Source organism: Nipponia nippon, unplaced genomic scaffold, assembly GCF_047370975.1.
Source record: "Nipponia nippon isolate SJK-2023a ecotype South Korea unplaced genomic scaffold, ASM4737097v1 scaffold_17, whole genome shotgun sequence".
Classification (NCBI taxonomy): domain Eukaryota; kingdom Metazoa; phylum Chordata; class Aves; order Pelecaniformes; family Threskiornithidae; genus Nipponia; species Nipponia nippon.
This window is the reverse complement of record NW_028262333.1, coordinates 5,579,691-5,595,308: the sequence shown is the minus strand read 5'-3', so window position 1 is coordinate 5,595,308 and position 15,618 is coordinate 5,579,691. Positions and strand designations below refer to the sequence as shown.

The 15,618-nt window shown below is 41.5% G+C and overlaps 1 long non-coding RNA gene across 1 annotated transcript in view; it reads left to right on the top strand.

Annotated features, from left to right (window-relative positions):
* LOC148056145 (uncharacterized) overlaps positions 1-15,299 on the top strand; it is a 183,671-nt gene extending 168,372 nt beyond the window's left edge. The window contains exons 3-4 of the long non-coding RNA XR_015703876.1: positions 574-705; positions 14,453-15,299. This is a non-coding gene — a long non-coding RNA (uncharacterized LOC148056145). The remainder of the gene's footprint in view (positions 1-573; positions 706-14,452) is intronic.
* The last annotated feature ends 319 nt before the right edge of the window (positions 15,300-15,618 follow it).

Here is a 15,618-nt window from a genome sequence, read left to right as displayed (position 1 = left end):
GCAGTGGGCTGAACTGTGCTTAAGTGAACAAACCGAGAGAATAAAATAGGTTGGGTTTTTCCAGCCCTTGAGCTAGGTCCATAAAGTGGTAGTCTCCTCCTGTGACTCAATGCTCATGGTTTTTCCTCAGTGTGTTCAGCCTCAGACTCTCTGAGCTGGCTTTTGGAGTCCTTGAGATGAAGTACTGAAGGGATACAGTAGTTCACAGGGTATGCTGCAAACATTGGCAGAAACATAATTGGCTCTTCCCATGTGGCTGCCATCACAAGCTTCACTGCAGATAAAAAATGAGAAAACAAATCCAAGTGCTGGAACCTCCACAGCTCTGCCTTCACGTATATGTTTGACGTGATCACTGTGCTCTGTATTGACCTCCTGCAAGCAGCCACTGTAAGAATAACTCCCAATCTCTGTGCTCAACATACTACGGCTCCACATTAAGAAAACAAGGTTATCAGTCTTTTGGGTTTGTGTTGATACCTGCAGGTTCAGTCACTTTTTGTTTGTTTGTTTTTCCTATTCTCCTCAGTGCATAATTGGCTAGATTGCATTCATGTTTTCTCTCCCTTACAGCTTTCTGCCAGGCATTGGTCACAACTAGAGACTGGACTAATTTACTGATGTTGTGCAAGGAATTGTCTCTCCTGGAGACCTGGCTGGTGTGATCAGAACTCGCAACTGGTACTGGACAAAAGGTCCATTCAGGCAAGTGGTTCTCTGTTTATTTTGGCTCAGGTTATTGCTCCTCCCTTTTCCTTGTCATGTCTTCTGCCTCCCTTGCTACATCTTTTTTCCTCTGTCTTTTGAGTTGCTGGCTCCTTGCCCTCAGATCTAGGTTGGCATGCCTTTCACAGCATCAGCACAACAGATTTGAGGGATAAGGGAGAAGAGGGTCCAGCATATTCCTTTTAGCTAATATGCTGTCATGCCTTGCTTTCCTTTTCTGCTACCTCCTTTCCACAACAGCTACACCTTGGAGGCCAAGCAAAGAAACAAGTCTAAGCGGCTTGCTTTCTGCTCACCCTCCCTTTCTGGTTAAAGATATTATGAGTGGTTGCATGTGGACTATTGTTTTTCATAGCCACATTCCAATAGAAGTTATTGGCCTGGACTTAAAATTATTCCCTCTTCCCTTTGTAACAGCTGCTGGCAAAGTTGCTGGTCTCCAGATGGATTTTGTTAGGTCTAAGTTTGATAGCTTACTTATGATGAAGGCCAGCAGTCTGTTAAAACATTATCATCTCTATATTTAATACTTCTCTGCCCCCAGATCTCATTTAATCTAAGTATTAAATATCATTCACAATGTTGCAAAAAGCAGTTGTTATTTGCAATATTAGGAGAAAAAAGTCATAGGAAATAATGGATAAAAAGGTAAGTACTGAACATCAGCATCTTTGGTTGTTGTATATTGATAAAGGATAAAATAACTGCTGTCTCGTACTCTTCTCCTGAAGCTTTCCCTTCTTGACAAAGTGGCATATATGATGGTGAATGTCTTTCTACCATCAGTATCCTATCTGTGGACTCACAGATTCTTGTATTTGTGCTGTTATTTACAAGTAAAATATTTCCAGGTTTTATTTTTGGCCTTTCCTTGTATTGCATGTAAGTGTATCTTCTATCATTTAGCAGTACTTTAGAAAACAGCTGGTGCCCCCAAGGTAAACCTTTAAATAATGTCCTACTCTTGACAAAATTCTGCTTTATCAGCAAATGATATTGTGCATATTTCTCTCATAGTTTTGCAAATTGCAATTACAAAGTACTTTTGCATTTAAACAGGATCTCCCTGGCCTAAGAGATAGTAAAAAATATGTTAGAGAGGGCACAGTAACTTCACGCTCTGACCTACCCTAAATAGCTGGACTTGTTTCACTTGGGCAAATTATATATTTATAATGACGCATTATGTCATCAGAATACTTCAGCAGAGATGTTGCAGCTCCAATTTACGTGAATATTCTTTTGAAGGGCTAATCAGAAGAGATATACTATCAGGATTATGTGCCTTAAAAATACAGTTGTAGACAACACTGTCCAAACTGGGCAACGATAATTAATCTATTCTGATTAATCAGATCATATAGATCTTTGCTGCTCATCGGTTCTCCATGATCTTAGTTCAGATCAAAGCTTAGGCTGGAGAGATTAATTTTGTGCCAGTGTTTGAAAATCAAAAGCCTTTCTCCAGATCGTATAAAATTGATGCTCATGAGGTGCCTTACTTACTGAAATCACTAGGATACTTGAGGATTTCAGCTTAAATTCCTTCTTTAAGTACCTTCCCCAGGCCCTTTCTGCCTTTGCTTACCCATGTGTAGATAACAGGCTACATAAGAACAGTATCTCATTCTCATTTAAGTAGTCTTTATGCTACAGGGACCGGCTGGTGGTCTCCTAAGTGTCCAGGAGACGAACCAAATAGAAGATTTGGAAAATAAAACCAGCTCCATGTGTTACAGCCAGAGGTTAAGGCAAGGCCAGTGCATGACGACTGCTGTGCTGAGTTACCACTGTCTCCTTCCATTGAGCAAGAGGCTAGCTGAAATTCTTTGGTGGGCTGGAAGTGGAGGTTCAGGGACAATGTACTGTGTCATGAAACAAGCAGATCCAGTGCAACCCATCTTGTTGGGTGAAAGTATAGGAGGTTGTAGGAACCACACGTTGCACATAACTGAACAGAGAATGTTAATTTCCATGAGGGTTTATTCAGATACTTTCATGGCTGTTGAGATAAAATGTAAATCAAGAACAGACGACTTAGAAGAAAAGAAAATATTTTTTAAATCGGAGATGCTCCTCAATGCTTTTCAAGGGAAATGTCTGGTGATGCATTCCACAGTAGTGTGGCAACTGTAGGCATTACTCTGTTTATACTTTCTGCTCTAGAAGAAATAAATGGTATGTGCTGAAGCAATTGGGCAGGAATGTGTATGCCAGTGTGTCTGCATGCTAAATATCTTCTGATCTTGTAGTCAGTATGCGAGGAAACTCCCCCTCAGTGGGACTTCTGTCTGGAGAAGGCACGTATGGAGTGAAATATGTTTATTTGTCTGTCTGCTCAGTCAATTGGTCATGCTGGGGCTCTAGTGCTGGGGCTAGGGCCATTGCTGTTTTGAGTCTCTGCTTGGCTACTTTGTACTTTTGGAAAGCAAGGGGAGAAATAGCTTTAATTCTTGTTTTTTTGTTTGTTTGTTTCTTCCTAGAGCCATGTTTCCATGACCAAATTTGCAATCAGAGCCCAGTGTTTCCAGATTTCCTTTGATAACTTAGCAGAACAGCATGGTGCAAAATTTTACCTTTCCTTCTTTTTCCTTTTAACAGACTTTAGTGCCTCATTGTATGTTAAGAGCATCTCTCATTAGGATTAAAGTAACTTGGTCCCTCTGTCTGCTTTAGATATGCACATGGTGCTTCCTGAACCTCAGCTACTCTCTTTGTGCAATTCTGCTAATGAAAAGGTGGTCATAGAAGAAGAGAGTTTGTACTTGTAAATCCATGGCACAGGGAGGATATTACTGTTTTGCTTGCCATCTGCTGTTACTGAGGTCACTGTTCTGGCACAGAGACAGACATGAACAGCTGCAGAAATCCAGTGATGGCTCTGCTATTTCTTCCTGGAGGGATGAATGTGGAAATAAGTGTCAGGAAAAGGAAATTGCCAGCCATGCTCTCTGTCCTGGCCACTTGCTTGTGGGAAAGGGGTGGCAGGTGGCCCCTATTTCTTCCATGGAGGATGGGAATTTTTTCTCTATCTGCTAAGCCTCTGCTCAGACAAGACTGCCATAAAATACTTTCACACATGATTATTGACCTCACCCCCAGTTCAAGTCTGACCTTTATTCTACTCCATGGTCCTGTGAAGGCTGCTAGTTTTGGGGACTTTTTCCAGAAGCTGCACCCAGAAACCATTTCTGCTTCTTTTGCTGGGCGTGAAGGCTGTGCTTCACAAACCAGGACAGTAATGAGTAACCATCCCAGCTGGGCTTCATGATGCCCTGTGTTCCCTGTGCAGCTAAACACATGTGCTAACTTTCATATACTGTAGAGGAGTTATGAATGTAAGGGACAGGGCGGTTCATGACCTGAGAAACAGTATATACATGTGTGAGTGAGTTTGTTATTGTAGGGACTCTCTGTGTGGGGCACTGACTTTCTGGTAAACTTCTGTTGGCAAAATGGTCTTCAAAGAGCAGTTAAAAGCTAGCACGTTATGACAGGCTTCATGGAGAGAAGGTGACTGCCTGTCACCAGCTGTTCTGAGTGGAAATCTAACACAGCAGAAAGTGGGGCCAGGAGGGGGACAGCACTTGCACAGTGCCTGTGGGCCACTGGAAAGACTGATTTTTCAAACCTATGTCTTCACACCTTTACAATCCAAGTAAAGTGGAGAAATAAATCACTGTGCACAGTTGTCATCTTTCCCCTCCTAGCACCAGCCAAAGAGTTTAAATATAGCTAAAGCACTGTATTTCCTCAGAATAAACACTCAAATACTCAGAATAGATTGCTAGGTCCTGGTATCACAGGAATGATTTATAAACCAATTATACTGGGAATTTTATTCTCTATTGTTGCTCTGATAGATTATGGGCCAATTAGGTGTTTTGCTCCTGTAGGAACACATCCTTATTCTGCCATAAAATGTCTGAATGTGGCATGCTGGGGTTCATTCTATCCATCTTGCAAAACACCTCCAGTTTGTGGAAAAACTTTGAGAATCATTCTGCCAAGGGACAGGTCTGTAATCTTTAAAATGTTTTGTCTCTGTTTACTGCTGAAGGCATTAGCAGGAATGCAGAGAGTTCCTTTCTGGTCAATAATCTTCACCATCTTCTGTCTTCTCATCAGACTTGTGATGTGTAGATGATGTTCATGGTGCAGCTGAGTCTGTAAATTATTAACCATTGAGGAATGAATATCTCTGAGCCTTCAGAGTAGCTTGACAGCATCACTAATGGGTCTCCAGAAGGGGCCATAAACAGGCACCTTGTGAAGAATAGGAATAGGACAAGCATGTTTAATCTTCCTCCATAACATTTTTTGCTCTCTGAGTACATTCAGCTCAGGACTTCCCAAGATTGATGTGATTCTCAGTAAGCCACACTGGGTTTCTCTTACAGCTGCTTGTCCAATCTGTCCTTGAACATCAATAATTCTAGCATCTTTTTGAACTGGGCACATTAGGTTTTAGGGTGAAACTTGTTACCATCTACACTGGTGCAAAAGCATAATTACTCTAAAGCCTTTACCTGAGTCATTTTTTATTGGTGAAATCTGAACAAGGAAGAGAATTTGACCAAGACAGTTAACGAGAATAAAAGAGGAATTCAGGGGAAACGAGTTTTATGATTGTGCCCCTAAAGTCTTGCACCACTTTAGCAATGTAAATTGATTAGTGCATTTTAATTCTCTTGTTAATATGGACTTTTCCACTCCTGCATGTTATTTATGTTAATATCAGCCAGAAACGGAATACAGCCCAAAGGTTTTGTTTCATCCTTGAATCTGCTCCTCCTCCTTTTTTTCAAATTAGAATAACAATGTCACAGTCTTGAATAACATTATATTTTTCTACTCCTATAAGCTACAGTCATCTTCTCTAACCATAGGAAGATGTAAGCTAAAAGAGAAACAAAATCCACACCCAGTCAAATTTCTACAATGGGGATGTAAAACCCCAGACAGATGGTTTTGATATTCTGATGCCCAGCCTTTTTCATTTCCTGGATGCAGCTCTTGGCATCCTGGAGTTGTTTGCATTAAGTGGCATACACTGAGCGAGCCTTTTCCTCAGAATGCCTGACTGTCCTTGTTGCTTCTCTCCCCACATTTCAATTATCTAACATATGAATACAACAAGCACTGCAATAATTAGGACGTCATATGGCATTCACAAATTATTATAGAGCAATTCCAGCATTGGTAGAATGGATAAGTAGTCAGAAAGAATAAAATAAGCAACGCTACTGGTGTGAGCTGAAGATGACTAAAGTCAGTGTATTCACATAACAGATAAACACTAAATAAGTTAAGTGTGTGTACAAGCTGGACTTAGGGAACTTTTTTAGCTTTGTTCTTATTCTGGATGAAATAACACCACAGGTTAGAAGGGTGCGTTGAACTCATTTCCAGAGATGGATGCCATGCGTGGCTTATTTCTCTGAAGATGATCTTTATCATATTTGACTTCCCTCCGTTGGGTGAGAAGTTCTCTAATATTTGCCTGTCTATTATTGTATTGCTATTTACTTGTTATAATGAGTATTTAGTGTTTTTAGTTATTTGCTGATTCACTGAAAACACGACAGCCATTGGAGCCATTAAATAATAAAAAGAACCAGAGAGCATGTATAAACTATCAGATTTTGCTGGCCAGGCTGTCAGCTGGGAATGTGAGCAAATCATGCCCACTAGCCATCACAGTCATGCTAACAAAAGCTTTGAGGCAGATGCAAAAATGCAGATAGTCAAATGTTCTTGGGTTGTGTCTCTGGAGAAATATTATAGCTGGGTTTGGAGAAGAGTCTTCTGGTGATATAAACTGCCTGTCCTTTATGGATGGTTGCTCATATATGCAAAGTATCAAGAATTTTAGAGTGGAAAACCCCATTCAGTATTTTCTCCCTAATAACATGTTTCCTACCAACGGAAATACTTTAGCTACTTGGATGAAAATTGTCTTTCAAACTAAATAACTGGCTTCGTATTTTCACTAAACATTTTTTAATGATGTGGAATAGGCACGATGGGGGCCACAGAAGGAAGTAACAGGGAAGGTTAGTGGGTGACCTCCCAGGATGTCAGCTTCTCCACAGGAAGCCCCAGGACACCCTTTTCTTTGTTTCTACAGAGCAGATGCAAAGCAACCAACCCCTTTTTTTCCTGAGAACAAATCACTTCCAAGCACATCTGGTTGACCATGAAGAATGAGAATATGAATACAGACAATTATGATGGAGTAGAGACCTTGTAAATTTATACCCAAACTTACCCCCTGGTAACTCATTCATCTGCCTGTCTTGACAGGATGCATGTGAAATAGTGGAACAATAAAAGCTGTTGTTATGCTGAAAGATGTTAATAGCTGGCCTCAGGGTGAGCTGGGTTTCCAAGACAATCACAGATAACACAGCGGAAACCTTAGGCTCAGGAGAATGAACACTCAAGCCTTTATTTTGTAAAAATAAAGACATGTGGGCTATTTCAGAGTGGGTGTTGTCTAAAGGTTTTACAGAATCTTATTTTTATGGAAAAGTACTTCATGGGACAGCAGGGTATCTGAAATGCTAGTTACACATATGGAAATATCCAGCAAATATAATCATAGATGACGATGCCTCAGCAGGTGAAGGTCTAAAGACATGTCAGAGGGCACTGGGTATCACCCCCTTCTGCACCTTTTGCAATGCAAAATGCTGCCAGGCTGCAGCACCATGCTGGGAACAAAAGGAGATGCTTGACAAAGAAGTATCTCATGAAACTGCTTTGGCAGCCTTTGGATGGTTAGAGGTGTTTCAAAAAAGCTTTCTTAAAATTCAGTCTTTCGGAAAGGGAGATTATAATACAGATCTGTCCTCACCAAGGAACTGGTATGCAGTGATGCTCCTTTTCTATCTCTTTCTGTCTCTTTTCTTGTTGTCTCTACACAACTCGCTGTCTCACAGGGAAGACACTATTGTAACCATAGGTCTACCTGGGAGCATATTTTTATAGGGCTGCAGATGTTTTCTGGTAGTTGCCTAGTCTAAATCTGGATCAGCTTGGTTCTGTCTGAAAATAGCATCCTTTCCAAGGTGATGCTTTCGTGAAAAGTCTCAGGAATAAACAACTAGAATAGATCCACTCCTATGTACATGGGCAAGCATACAAAGATGTTTTGAGTGTATTCCACCTAGTCTAAATGTAACTGAAAGTTGGTTTCTAGTCTAAGTAAGCATGTAGATTTGCTCTGTAGTTAGTAGGAAGAGAATGACACTTTCACAAAGTGATCCCATTTCTCTTGGACACCCATTTTTGGACAAATGGTCCTTGGGAGGTATTTCTCTCTCCAGTGACTACATCAGAAACCAAGACATTTTGCAGGTCAGCTGCCTAAGCTCAGTTGAGAAGAATCCCATCCAGAGTTCAGCAGTGTTGACAGAAGGTTTGCTTCATGTGTCCCGGTTACACTACAAGCTAAAAAAACCTTTCCAGAGCCTACACCACAGCTGTAAAGCACAAACCCCACAACTATTCCCCGCCAGAGGAAGAAAGCAAGGGTATCCTGAGGGAAAATGCACAGAGGATCCTAGGAAGTGCTTACTTGTACATCAATCTGGACACGTGACTACTAGCGGCAAAATGATGGGTGACCGAGCAAGAAACTTGAACTTTCTAAAGCAGTGCTAGTTGTTATAGCTGAGACCCACTGATGTGATGAGGCAAACTGGTAACAACATATCAGAAACTTTCAGGGGTTAAACGCGCTCCAGAAATGCCAATCCTAAAAGTAGCACAGGTGACTAACAAATTTTGGTCTTGGCATCCATAATATAAGGAAAGCCATTTATTTATTTAGGCTTTCGTGTTCTTCTTGCCCTTCTGTCCTCAAAAGAGATAGCTTAGATCAAGTCACTTAAGTCCAGGCTGAAATGAAATGCATCTTTGTTATTAACACCTATGAAAACTCAGAGTGACGTGGTAATAAAACCATAAAGGTTCAGGTTCCTTCAGGGAAATCTAGTTGCACTCACTTTGTTGTCAGAATAATGAGTTCTCTATTTTGCGGTCATAGAGTTAATGCATTTGATGCAGGTAGAATGATTTTCAAGTCATAGGGACCTCTTTGCAAGGAGACAAGAAGTGAAACTTTTTAAAAATGGCTGGTTCTTACATATCCACGTGACACACCATTATGGATTAAATGTCCGTAAAATGTTGATGCTCTATAATCCCATACTATGCTTGAGAGACAGCAAACCATTCCATGGCACAGCCCTAAGCCTCTTGTTTCTCTATAATTACCCTGGATGGTGCATGCAATTTTCTGTAACACAAGTTCAGACAACAGTTCAGTGCGTATGTTCTTTGAATTCTTGATCCCATTGGGGTTAATCGGTACATAATTAGTGACTCTAACTTCAAGTGTCTGGGTTTTATGTATTTGGTGATTTCGGCTTCAGTTTTCATTATGTCTGATGAATATGGACAGATGCAAATGCTATTTGTAATGAAATATCAGAAATATTTTAGCCAATGTAGAGGTCAGAGAAAACTTCCCCTCTCCTTATCATTTCACTTTTTGTCTGTACTGAGAATACTACATGACCATGCTAGATACATAGTATTGACTGATTCCTGATGGTGAGCTGCTGGGACTGACCGTTGCTGCTTTGGAAGAGAATGCGTTCACGTTTTTGGACAAAGCAGTGATGAAGCTGGATGAACAGAAATGTACTGAGGGTTGATGTTTCAGATCAGGTGAAGGATTTGGAGTTCAGGAAATTCACTGAATGTTCCTTGTGCTTCAGTTCACCCAGAGGGAAAACTTAAGCAAAAAGTAGCAGTCACACTGAGAAACAGATGCCAGCTTTTGGAGCAGGGCAAGCAAAGGACAACAAATACAAAATGATGCAAGACAGAGAGCATCTAATGGGTGATGGACAGTTGCTTTCAAGATGGTCGAGTGCGCAGTGTTTCTAAAGTAGCGCTTAGTCACGAGTGGTCTCTTCCCATTACTGAGCAAAGTGGGCATTAGTGCTGCCATGTTCTGCCATCCAAGGAAGGAGACATTATAATATTCACCCATCTCAAACAACAAATACGAAATGCATTGCAAAATCAAGTGAGTTCAAGTCAGATTGCTGAATATGCAGCAATTTACACTGTATAGTGACGTGCTGTTGTATTCCCCTGTATGAGCTGAGGGAAGGTAGGTCCCTGTGGCAAACCTGGGGGCCCTTTAGTTCATTCCAACCCTGACCTCCCACTTCCTCCTTCCCTGAACACTTACTGTCAGATCTGAAGCAATGATGACTTTCCACTGGAGTTAGGAGAGGGGTACATCTCATTACAGGCACTAAGAGAATCATGGTAGGAACCGCAGAAGGAAGGGAGAAGGGGGTAAGATGTGTCGATCCCACTGAGGAGAGATTGACGCATATGAAGAGACTGCAGAATTTAAGATTATACTGAAAACAACAGTGGTGAGATTGATCTCACCTCACTTCAGGTATCTAATCATCTGGCCTGATTTAGATTTTTACTTTAGGATAAGATGAATCATAGTCTAAAAACATCCCTTTCTCTGCATCTGCATCCCTAATGCAGATGAAGTTGTCTGAACTGTAGCTATCTGTGTCTGGTAAGCTGGATCTGGCCCCGTATGAATGACAGTAAATTTGCCTGTGCAAATCCCATTTTGAGCATTTGGGTATTGCTTTCTCTTTCAGTGCAGCGTGCCTGTATAGCCATTTCTACACTCCCAGCAGACTAATTATTACAAAAATTCTCTGTCATTGCTTTGCAATGGTCCATAGCTTAACTAATTTAAAAATGCAAATGAATGCTAAATTGCAGTTGAATCTGAACCATCTCCTTCTCCCTCTCTCTCTTTTTATTTTTTTTTTTTCCCTCTGCTGGGAAAAGAAAGATACAGCAGACATTAAATGCTGATGGTGAAAGTCAATCTTTCAGATTTGAGGTAATTTTGAATTAGGTCCCAGTTCCAGGGATAGTGACATCACCAGAGGTGCTCAATTGATCCATGATTTGAGGAGAAACAGCTTGGACTTGATCCTCCCTTTGTCCTTAGAAAGAGAAATAAATGCTGCAGTCTTCAGCTCTTTTCACTGGCAAACTTTCGTACTCGAATGATCTCAAATGTTAGAAAGAGGCATTCAGGAAGAACATAAGCAAATGTGTGAGCTAAAACACATCCTCTTGTACTGCTGTTGTCCTCATGCATTAAGTTAGAGCTCTGTTTTACAATCAACGTGTGGGTGATGTGCCCAGGTGGTTATGAAGAATCATCTGAAGGGGTGTTACCTCTTTAGCATCTGTAGTTAACTGGTTAACACTAGTTAAGCTGTTGGTACATTCAGAATCTATAATACCGGTCAAGATTGTCTCATCATCTCATGGTTCCCATCTATCTTTACCTGCTGACATTAACTTTTCTCTGAGACAGTAATTCCTTTGAGGAAGAGGCTATGCTATAGCTATGTATTTGAGGGGGACATGAACAACATCTACTACCATGATTTGTGGTCTTTAGCTGCAGGATCACATAGATGGTAGTAATAACCCTTCATAGGCAGTCTTGCCAGCACTGCACTGTAACATCAACACTGAGACTGAATGCTCAGGGATGTGACTCTTGAGCATTTAGAGAGCCACTGATGGGCTCAAAGTTAGGTATTGGGACTGCTTCCCTCTACAGACAGTATATATGGCATGAGAGTATGGTAACCTGAACTGCTTGCCACTCTCTTGACCATAGATGCCTTTGTGCTGTAGCTGAGTCAGGTACCCAGAGAAAAATACCTGAAAGAGGACTCCTCTCTGCTTCAGAGTTAAGGATAATAGACCTTCTTAGGGGTTCATCCTTAGCTCATATCTTGATAATAGTCTTCATGATAAATGACATCTTGCTGAGAGAAACATAGCATATTACAAGAATCACCCCAGAGGGCAACTGTTGGCAGCTGTATACACAGGACTACATTGGTGTTCACAAAGCATTTTTCCTATTTTTGCAAATTGATGCAGAGATGGAATTTCTTGAGTGTTTGTTGACACTTGCATACAGCAGACATTTCTAAATGGGCTCTGCATAGATGATTGAAATTCAAACTCCAGTCCCCACTCTGTCCATTAGTCTTATACAATCCTATGATGTTTGCTGGGCTGATGTGTGATGGGAGGTAAACATAGTTCTTTGGTGCTGTAATCCCCCTTGTTGCCCCAAAGCAGATGCTCATAGACACATGCATCTCCCCTCCCAGATCCCAGACCAGCACAGTGTGTGTGTGTGAGGGACTGGGGCCAGATTACTGATTTTCAATTAGAATTCAAATATCACAATTATAGAGTCTTCCTAATCCTTCTACAAAGGTGCATATGGTTAATCAAACTGTAATGTCTCAGGCTCTAGGTACTTTTGTTTACCATCAGCTTAGTGCCAAATCTTCAGGGACGTGTTCACCAATTCAGGATGTGCGGCATGCTTCCAGTCCTCACAGGGCGGGGATGGCTGCTCTTGGCTGTAAGGCAGATGTAGCTGTTGCCTTGCTTAACGTGGCCTTTACTGGCTGCTGGGAGGAAGAGGACCCCTTGGCCTTCTCTTCCGTGCAGAAAAGCATTAAGTGTATTGGTCTGGGTGCAAATGTGCTTGTGAGAAAACAGAGATAATTTTCTATGAGGACCAAACACATTCAAAGAGGGAAGGAGGGGAAAAGGGGAACAAGAAAGAGTTTTTCTTTCCTGCATTTGCCCTGAGGGAGTTTATTCTACCCTAGCTTACCCCAGGGGCTGTAGGTAAATGTTAGCTGTGCCAGCCCAATGTTTGCTGTCTCTCTGTTTTCTGGGAGTGTGACAGCCCATGTTTACAAAGATGGTTGTCTAGTGGGGTCATGTTTTAGTGGTGCTCCATTATCCTGTCTTCCTGAGGGAGAGGAGAAGTCATTATTGAAAAACCTGGATCTCTCTAGCAACAGGCCGGTAGTTTTTGTACACCAAGCAAGAACCTTTTTTCCCAGACGCTCCACTGGCCTCATGTCCAGATGGAAGGTGACAGAGGAGCTGTTATCCAGGCTGCCGAAGTCCTAATGGCCAGTCATGCTTGTTGTACTAGAGATTTGCATTATCAGAGATGCTTGCTTAGGAGCCTTTATTAGCCGCATTTTGCAGTCTTGATTTTGGATGTATATACAAGGCCAAATCCTGATCTTGGTGACACCAGTGTAAAACTGAAGTTTATTATTACATTCATTTCAAAGTAAGCTCTAGGCTGTGGTAACAGGAACAGAATCTGACCAAAGATCCCCTTTTGGATGAAGGGAGAAAACAGACCCTTTGCAGTGGAAAGGGTATGAGGAGAAAAACCTTGTATCCTACCGCAGTCCCTCAGTGTATAGTGCAGAGTGCTGCAGGTCTGTGTGTGTCTTCTCCACGCATGCTTATGTTTGCACTTGTGAGAGACAGTCTGTCTCCATGAGTCACAACATCTCCTCAGTACATCCACAGCTCTGTCTCTTCAGTCTAGGCAGAACGCTGCACCTATAGCTCTGTGTGCGTATGTGTGTGTGTGTGTGTGTACCATAACAACCCATCAGCATGCACTGAATCCATCCCTTGAGCCTAAAAGCTTATGTCCCTTACACCTCAGAGTCTGTTCAGGGGCAGAAGACTGAAATTGAATCTCCTCTGTGGGCATGTGCTAGAATCCCATATATATGTGTGGGCATAAATACACACACATATATATAAGCATGTATTTTTGTGTTTCCATATCATCTGAGGGTGTTCTTTTCTGTGATTCTGTGCTAGTGGGCACAAAAGCAGTGTTCAAGATTAATTCCATTTAATTTTAGCGATAAAGAACATTGCAGTCACAAGAGGTTTGCCATCAATGTTGGAGGACATTAAGTATTTGGGGTATTTTTAGTTGCAAGATAATAATGTTCTGGTGTAAATGTTTTATAATTATCTCATGAATTATTCACAGTTAACTTGATAACCCAATGTTTTATGGGATATGGTCTCTAGAGTGCGAGGAGGGAGGGAAAATTTAAAAATAAATAAATGTGAAGATAGGACCCAGCTGCAACAATGAGAAAGCACTGAGGCCTCTGATTTATTTTCTGTCTGCACTGAAGGATGGTTTCATTCTTTTATTTATATTTTTGTGGTGATGAGCCACAGAATGTGAGTAAGTGGATGAGGTTATTTTCTATATATATATAGAAGGAAAAGAAAAACTGGGAAAGAAATCAAACTCCCTTCACTGTTTTTTAATCTGAAAGTGCTGCTTGAATTATTTCACCTATTGTTCTGGAGCTCAGAGGTTCTATTATTGTTGATACCATTTCCATCTGGTGAAGCATTAGTGAAAACCGGTGTGGATTTTTCTTTATGCATATTTTGGGGCCTTTTTTCTTCCTTCCCCTTCCCCTTCCCCTTCCCCTTCCCCTTCCCCTTCCCCTTCCCGTTCCCCTTCCCCTTCCCCTTCCCCTTCCCCTTCCCCTTCCCCTTCCCCTCTTTTCTTTCATCCTTATTCCAATTCTTTCTTAATTTTCCTTCCCCCCCCCCCTTTCCTTTTCAGTTCCTGTCTCTTCCTCTGGGCTTTTCTCCCTCCCCCTCCCCGCCCCCCCCCCCGCCCCCTTCTCTCTGATTCTTTCACCACTTCCCATCTTTCAATGTTTTTGTCTGTCTACAGTTCACACTTTGTATTTTCTATTGCTAACAGGATCTTTATACTATTTGCTGGAGTCCACAAGCCTTTAACCCAAATCAGCTGAAGAAAGTATCAGACCCAAAGAGTTCTTGCAATTTAATGAAACATGGTGACAGCTTCTGGAAGGAGAGTGTTGAAACTCACACCTGGACATCCAATCTGAATGTCTATCAGGCCTTGATAACCAAAATGCACTGTGAAGAAATGCAGTAACTTCATTGCTATACCCCAGAGATCAACACAACAAAATACCCAGCAAGGGACTGGAGATGTCTCCCAGCTTGCCAGATATCCATGAATCTAAAGGGAAACATGGCAAATGGCACTTACTTAATCCCAGCAGGAGCAAAGGCTGCCCTCGTACCCAGAGAAACAACTGATAGGTAACAGAGGACTGAGACCTCCAGGGAGCTGTCCAGGAGCGGCATCTGCTCTATGGAAGACAAAAGCCTGGGGCAAAATCCAAGGTCTTCTCTGTATGGGCAGTGGGAAAGGAACAGTATAATCTTTGGGTTGCCTGGCCAGAAAGTCACCTGAGTCCAGGGGCTTAGCTGTGATGAGGTTTATTCCACTGGAGTTTCTACAAAGAGTTTTCATCAATCAGGAATGCATGTACTTTTTCAAAGAAACTCTGGGGGTCTGCAGAGTCTGATGGATATGCTTATAAATTTCAAAGTGGCAATTTGGAGGGCAGCTGGCAAGACATGAGCCATTGTAGAAAGATGAATTCACCGGCAGAACTTTTTAGGGAATGAATTTGAGAATGAAAGAGTGATTCCACCAACCTGTTTCATTCATTTATTTAAATTTATGCTATAAAATGAACAGCAGAGGAAAGCCAAAACTTGCACAGATGATTTTTCTTCTTTTTCACAACCTTCTTTTGTTTATTAAACTGCTCTGGATACACCTTTCAAAGTACCTTTTTTTTGGCTCACTGTTTATTATAGCTTCATCAGCCTTGAAATGGGAGCTGCAGGCAGCTTGATAAATGGATCAAAAAGCTGCTTCTGCCAGAATCAAACTAACAAAACCACCTCAATATCCATAAAGCCTTTTGTTTTAGCATTTCTAAAACAAACACTATTTCCCTCAGAGCATCACTGAAGAGTGATGCACCAGTATCCTTCAGTGTTTCAGCAAAGGGATTTCTTTTTACAGTTATGCCCAGGGCAGAA